Source organism: Hylobates moloch, unplaced genomic scaffold (genome assembly GCF_009828535.3).
Source record: "Hylobates moloch isolate HMO894 unplaced genomic scaffold, HMol_V3 SCAFFOLD_77, whole genome shotgun sequence".
Classification (NCBI taxonomy): Eukaryota; Metazoa; Chordata; class Mammalia; order Primates; family Hylobatidae; genus Hylobates; species Hylobates moloch.
This window is the reverse complement of record NW_026652352.1, coordinates 143,342-150,741: the sequence shown is the minus strand read 5'-3', so window position 1 is coordinate 150,741 and position 7,400 is coordinate 143,342.

The window sequence follows — 7,400 nt, the reverse complement described above, 5'->3', positions numbered from 1 at the left end:
GGATTTCAGGCAGGACCCTGCAGGGCAGCGCCAGTCGCATCCCCAGATGATGCTGGAGGTAAGTGACTCTGTCCTCAGCGCGTGTCCTCCCCAGGCAAGGGGACTGGGCTGTCACACTCCTAAGCAGATCAGTCTACTAACAGCCGTCCCCACAGGGTATGAAACCTCCAGGCACATTTGACTGTGTGCTTGGAGGCCAGGAGTCAGGCTCCGGTAGCCTGAGGGAAGCTGTGGAAAGATCACTGCAGGTGCCCGCAGTGGAAAGCAAAGCCCAGGGAAGCTGGTGGAGATGGGGGCAGATCCTGTTGCCAGATTTGGCATCACAAAATGCAGAGCACGTATTTACATAACACGCACCAGGTACTGTCCTGTGTGTTTTTCAAAGACTATCTTGTTTAATCCCAGCCTGGCCGGCTCTGGAGTGGGTGCTCCCCTAGTTGTTTTTTTTGTTTGTTTGTTTGTTTTTGAGACAGAGTTTTGCTCTTGTTGCCCAGGCTGGAGTGCAGTGGCACAATCTCAGCTCACCACAACATCCGCCTCCCAGGTTCAAGTGATTCTCCTGCTTCAGCCTCCCGAGTAGCTGGGATTACAGGCATGTGCCACCAGGCCTGGCTCATTTTGTATTTTTAGTAGAGACTGGGTTTTTCCATGTTGGTCAGGCTGGTCTCAAACTCCTGACCTCAGGTGATCTGCCCGCCTCAGCCTCCCAAAGTGCTGGGATTACAGGCATGAGCCACCGCACCCAGCCCAGTGCGCCCCTATTTTGAAGGTAGAATGTAGTCGTTTGAAGCAGGAGCACTGAGGTCAGACCAAATTTTAAACCCCAGCTTTGCTCCCTGCTCCTTTGTTGCCTTCTACGAGTTCCTCAACCTCTCTAAGCCTCAGTTGCTTTATCTGTAAAATGGGTGAAATAGTATCACCACAACAACTGGGGCAGTGAAATGAAGCAATGATTCTACCACTTCGTTCTACCACTGTTTGCTGTGCATAGTGCTTGGCACATAGTTAGTGCGGGGTAACAGCGGGGCTTGTTGTCGTCATTACAGATGAGGTAACTGAGGTGAGAAAAGCCCAGGCTGTTTCTGAAGGGTGGCTTTGCGTGGGTTTTCATTTCTGTGTGGGGCCAGGGGAGGGGTGGACTCTGGGGAGGTATGAACCTGGCTGTGAGTGCATAGGGCAAGAGGCCCCTATTTTCCAGTCCCTTCTCAGGGTCTCCTTCCTGAGACTGTCCACAAACAAGAAGGGGTCTGCCCAGGCTGAAGGACCCCAGAACCTCACGGCAGGGGCCAGGCGGCGATGCTGAAATAAAGGAGGAGGCAAGGTGGAGAAGCCGGGCAGGGGATTGTCTAGAATTGTCCAGAAAGAGGAAACGAGCTATTTCTCAGCTCTTTGCCTTTAGTGCTTGCCTGGAGATGCCACTGTTAGGGTCCCAGGCCAGTCCCACAATCTAGAAACCCTCCCTCCCCACCTTTCATAGACACAGCCACAGTCGTGGCATGGACACTGCGTGAACCCCTGCAAGCAACGCACAGGCCTCCTCCGGAGGGGAGGTGCCACCTGGTTTCTGAAGCCTCAGGCCTCCCTCACCCTCCGCAGGACGCTTCTCCTTGGACATGGTGTTCCCAGGCTTGGAAGCAGCCACCCTTCCTTCACCTCACAGGCTCGGTGCCCCTCTCTTTCCTTGGAGCCTCCAGCTAACCAGTTGCCACGTCTGGCCGCGCTGCTCCCGAGCTGGCTCTGCTGTCCTATTTTCCTCCCGGCCTCAGCCCCCTTCAGACTTCACCTCGATGAGGAAAGTGCCCCTGAGTAGTGTCCTGTCTCAGGCTTACCCTCTCTTGTCCATTCCTCAAGTAGGTGCTACAGTCATCTCAAAGACAAGACATTTCAGAACTAGAATAGTCGCCATCTCATGGGATGAATGGCGGAAAGCCCAGCTCCCCAGCTGGCGACACCATCACCAAGCAGGGCCTGGACTGGGGCGAGTCTAGGGCTCACAACAGAAGGAGGTGCTCACTTTTGGGGTCAGGCAAGGGCACCAAGTGCCTCCCATGACTGTGTGCCCTGGGTACCTCTCTTATCTCACCCACTGTGTTTCTTACTCTTCTCTCTGCTACGGGAGGCCCTTTGACATCACCAGATTGTGACCTTTCGTTTACCATGGAATCAGTAGAAAATCTGACACCTGCAAAATTATCTGCACAAAGAAAGCCTCCTTGTTTGGAAATGGGGCTGGCTTACGTTCACACCTGACTCTTGGAGAAGACAGAAACCTGTTTGATGTTGCCTTAAATGTAGTGAAAATGTTGTGGTTGGACTGGCACAGTGGATCTCAACTGTAATCTCAGCACTTTGGGAGGCCAAGGCAGGAGCATCACTTGAGGCCAGGATGTTGAGGCTAGCCTGGGCAACATAGTGAGACTCCGTCTCTACAAAATTTTTTTAAAAAATTAGCCAGGTCTGGTGGCACACATCTGTAGTCCCAGTTGCTTGGGGGACTGAGGCAGGAGGATTGATTGCTTCAGCCCACGAATTCGAGGTTGCAGTTACCTAAGAGCGCACTCCAGCCTGGGCCACAGCCTGAGACTGTGTCTCAAAAACAAGGTGGTGATTAGACATCTCTTTTGAACCTGCCTGAATTAAGGTCAGAGGTGTATGATTAGGTGCCACCTTGGGCATTCATTTCTGTCCTGGGAGCAGAAAAAGTGTAAGATTACCTCCCCATGAGCACTTGAGCATGGGTTGTAGATAAATCCATCTGTGTCCCTGCTGGGGCTGATGGAGATATGAGGACTGAGGGGTCCTCCTTACTTGAAATCACACCTTTGGCAAAGGGCTGGAAAGAGAGCAGGGAATATCTGGATGTTGCTCAGAGGGGTCAACAAAAATTCTTCTAGCCAGTCCTGAAATATAAGTCTCATTGTAACAATAAGAATTATAGTTTAGTCTGACCCAGAGAACTGAGGTAACATTGATTTGAAAACAGTTTATGCACACTGCTGGCTCTCCTCGTCACCAGCTCATGCCTGCATGACAAAATTCTACAGAAGATGCTTTTCTTCTAGGAAGGCATCCCGATGAGCACAGCTTTTTGCCTGAACAGAAAATGTTTTCTGAAAAATCTTTCCCCAAAAAAGAGGGAGTGCTTTAGTAAAGTACTTACAAAGTTTCTCATATGACAGTTTCTCTCTTCTTATTTATTATTTTTCTGAGACAGATTCTCACTCTGTCACCCAGGCCAGAGTGCAGTGGCATGATCTTGGCTCACTGCAGCCTCCGCCTCCTGGGTTCAAGCGATTCTCCTGCCTCAGGCACCCGAGTAGCTGGGATTACAGGTGCCGCACCACCACGCCAGGCTAATTCTTGTATTTTTAGTAGAGACGGGGTTTCACCGTGTTGGCCAGGCTGGTCTCAAATTCCTGACCTCAAGTGATCTGCCCACCTCGGCCTCCGAAAGTGCTGGGATTACAGGCGTAAGCCTCTGTGCCTGGCCTCTCCTCGTTATTTAAACACAAAAGTTCTGTTTGCGAAGGACCCATTCACCAAAATGACCTCATCCAATGTTAATTTTTAATTTTGAGAGTCACATGGAGATTACAAGAAGGAGACAAGGTCATAGAACAGGGATTTAGTCATTATTCCTGGGATATGATCTCAATATTAACTAGGTTAGAGTTCAGTATAAAGTTTTTTAAAGACCATTTTAAAAAGCAAAATGGTAACAGGTTACATTATTGGGATGGGGGGAAAATATCTTAAGATAAAAGTGGGTACTTAAGGCTTGAATCCTGTTTTCCATGACAGCATTGTCTGCTGTCTCTCACACAACTAGATGGAAATGTTAGGAACCAGCTCCCAAAACCTGTGCCAATGATTCACAGAGGGGATCTGGTAATGACGAGGAAGGACCTCAGTGTCCAGTTGCAGGTGAAGAGTTGCATGGAGCACCAGGCGCGGTGGCTCACGCCTGTAATCCCAGCACTTTGGGAGGCTGAGGCGGGCGGATCACGAGGTCAGGAGATCAAGACCACGATGAAACCCCGTCTCTACTAAAAATACAAAAAATTAACTGGGCGCGGTGGCAGACGCCTGTAGTCCCAGCTACTCGGGAGGCTGAGGCAGGAGAATGGCGTGAACCCGGGAGGCGGAGCTTGCAGTGAGCCGAGATCACGCCACTGCACTCCAGCCTGGGGGACAGGGCGAGACTCTGTCTCAAAAAAAAAAAAAAAAAAAAAAAGAGTTGCATGGAACTATCTTCATAAAGTATGAGTGAAAAAAATCAATTCTCTATTTCTGCATTGTTCCACATCATCTTATTTAAAATATGGATCATAGGCAGACATCTGACTATTTAATCAACATCTGTAAAGCTTACACAGTTAAGTTGTCCAAAAACTTTTCTTAGGATCTTCTCATTGAGGAATTGGGGGATTGTTTTATATTGGGAGCTGCCTGGTGTTTGGCCAGGGGTTAGTCGTAGCCTGGTTTGGATGGCCTGAGCCTACTTGCACTTTCTGATGTGTTCTTAAGGCGGAGCCTGATCCTGGTTCACTCCGTCTTCCTCGCTAGACAGTAACTTCCCAAAGGGCAGGGCTGTCCTTTTATAACCCACAAACCCAGCGTTTTCTCCTGTGCTGTTGGAAAGTTTGCTGGCCCCTCTTCTCTGGACCTCATTTTCCTTGTCCAGGATGAGGAGTTTGGACAAAATGATTAGTAAGGATCCATCCGACTTTAATTTTCTCTAAATTTTTGCTTTTGGATTGAGTATATATTTTGCTTCAAATGAAAGCTCTTGCCGAGGCACGGTGGCTCAGAGCTGTAATCACAGCACTTTGGAAGCCAAGGATGGAAGATGGCTTGAAGCCAGGCATTCAAGACCAGCCTGGGCAACAAAGTGAGCCCCTGTGTCTACAAAAAAGAAAAAAGAAAAATTAGCCGGGCATGGCAGTGCTGCCTGTAGTCTGAGCTACTTGAGAGGCTGAGGTGGGAGGATTGCTTGAGCCTGGGCAACAGAGCAAGACCCTCTCTCTCGGTGGGGGGAAGCTCTTGCCTGTAGCCAGGGTGGGATGGGAATCAGGAAATGATCCCAGGTTTGAGGTGCAAAGGAGGCAGATTCCTGACTGCCCATGGCACTGTGCAACTCTGGATTAGATGAAACCTAAGACACATTTTAAACATTTTTTTTTAAATTAAAAATAACCTGTTTATTCACCCACTTACCTGTTCATATAAGCAAGCTCTGCCAAACACCAAGCACTATGCTGGGCCAGGAGAGGACTGAGCCAGAGGCCCAGCAGTAGGTGCCAGGATATAGAAGGCCCTTAACTCAGGGGGAAGGAGAGAGAAGAATGGAAGATTTCCCTGAAGAGGGTATCTATTTGAGTTGATTTTTGGTGAACCAGTAAGAATTTCCCAGCTTAACAGGGACTGGGGACTGGAGAACATTCTAGGAGAGGAAATCATGGGCATGGGCTAGGTTAGAAGAAACTCAGTATGTTCTGGAAACTATAAAGTGTGGAGGTGGAAGGGGGTTGGAAAGGTCCAGCGAGGCCCCAGAAGGACAGAAAGCAAATGTGGGGAATGAGGTCAGCACAGCGGGGCAGCAGCAGGCGGCCCCTCCGGGAGTGGCAGGAGATGGAGAGGAGCGGCTGGCGGCACCGTGAAGGCGAGGTAGGCTGGAACGGGTGCTCGTGCTAGGCAGCGGGCCCAGGGAAGTCTGTGGACAGAACCACCTGGGGCAGGACCATGGTCTGAGCACCCAGGAAAAGCCCCTGCTGGAGATCCTCCTGTCACTAGTTGCCATGGGCTAGATTCCACCATTAGAGGAGTCTTTCTTTGGCCAAAAGAATGAGACTCTAGGGGTTGTGTGAGGGTGCGTTCTCAGGAAAGTGGGACACATCGACCTCTTTTGTAGGGGTTGCTCTATAGGGTCAGAGCAAATGTATGTGCTAGTAGGGGTGGGGAGCCAGCCTCGGAGTAAACCTTGAGGGCATAAGGAGAAACACTGCTCTGGGCTCGAGGCTCAGTTAGGACACTTCAAGGTAGGCAACGGCAGGGGGCTGCTTGAGGGCATGAGGTGCCCCATATTCACAAACAAGGGTGGTGGGGAGGGAGCCGAGGGGAAGAGAAACTCCTAAGAGTTTGAAGGGCCTGGGAAGCAGGTGTGCATTCTCCTTAAGCTAGCCTGGGCATGACATCATCAAGGATTTTGCTTAAGTGACTGGGTACAATTGGTGTACACATCAAAGAATGCGGACTTTGGATCAGGTTGGAGTTGGAACTCCACTGTTTGTCAACCACATGACCCTGGGCAAGTTATTCAACCTCTTGGGGCTTGCGTTTGTAAATGGTGCTGGTATTTACCTCCTAAGTTTCTAGGATTTCATAACCCACAGTAAACACTTCATAGATGGCATGTATTTGCTCACCTTTGGACACCCTGCTCCGGCATGTGGCCCCCAGCAGGTGATCAGAAAGGTCCGCCGGTTCATTTGAAGAGGAGCGGCCCCTCTCCCCCAGCAGCAATGTCTAGTGTCGATTCTGACCATGGCAGTTAAGAGTTTCTTGGAGGTCCTTTCCTAGGCACTGATGCTGGCTGGGTAGCCCTGGTGTTCGTATGTCTGGATTGAACAACTGGCAAAATCCACACTGACTTTGACCTGAAGAGTGGCTGACTTTTCATTCTCGGAACGCTTATGCAGAATTATGGTTTCTATTGTCAGAATCTCAGTGCCTTTTTATTTAAATATTCCCCTTCATGCCATTCCTTTAAAAGCATTATCCCTCTCATCAAGCTTACAGAGCCTATTTCCGAGAATTTTCTCTAAATTCATTTAAAAGCTATCATTAGTCAACAGGCTGCTTCTGACTACAGGCAAGACTGCAGGGAAAACCCTTTCCTACAGGGACGGGACCCAGATGTATACCTAATAGTTCTGTCTTGGACCTGCTACTAAGTGAAGATTGTTCTAGGAAAGTAGGCCTGGACTGAGGTATTAGGTTTCTAGTCAACAGGCCGGTCTCATTCAGAGTTTGAACCAGCACTCTGGGGGAGAAACCACTTGTGGCTGTTGAATTACTCTGGCTAGCCTGTCACAGCCAGGGCTAATGAAACAGTTGAAGAGAGAGAAATACTTTACCTAAGGGTTTTTTTTTTTTGTTTCCTGGGGCGGGGGGGGGAGAGGCTTTTATTTTTGTGTGTGTGGATTACCACCATATATCTCACCATGTTATCCCAGAAGACTACAATTTCATACAGAATGCACAGATGTTTAAATAAAAAGCCATTTAAGTGAGGGGATAATTCTCACTAAAAAAAACCTCAAAAATAAGAAATGACAATTCTAGATAAACTTTTTTGACATGTAAAATGACATAACCATAGTCACAGGGAATAAAAGAAT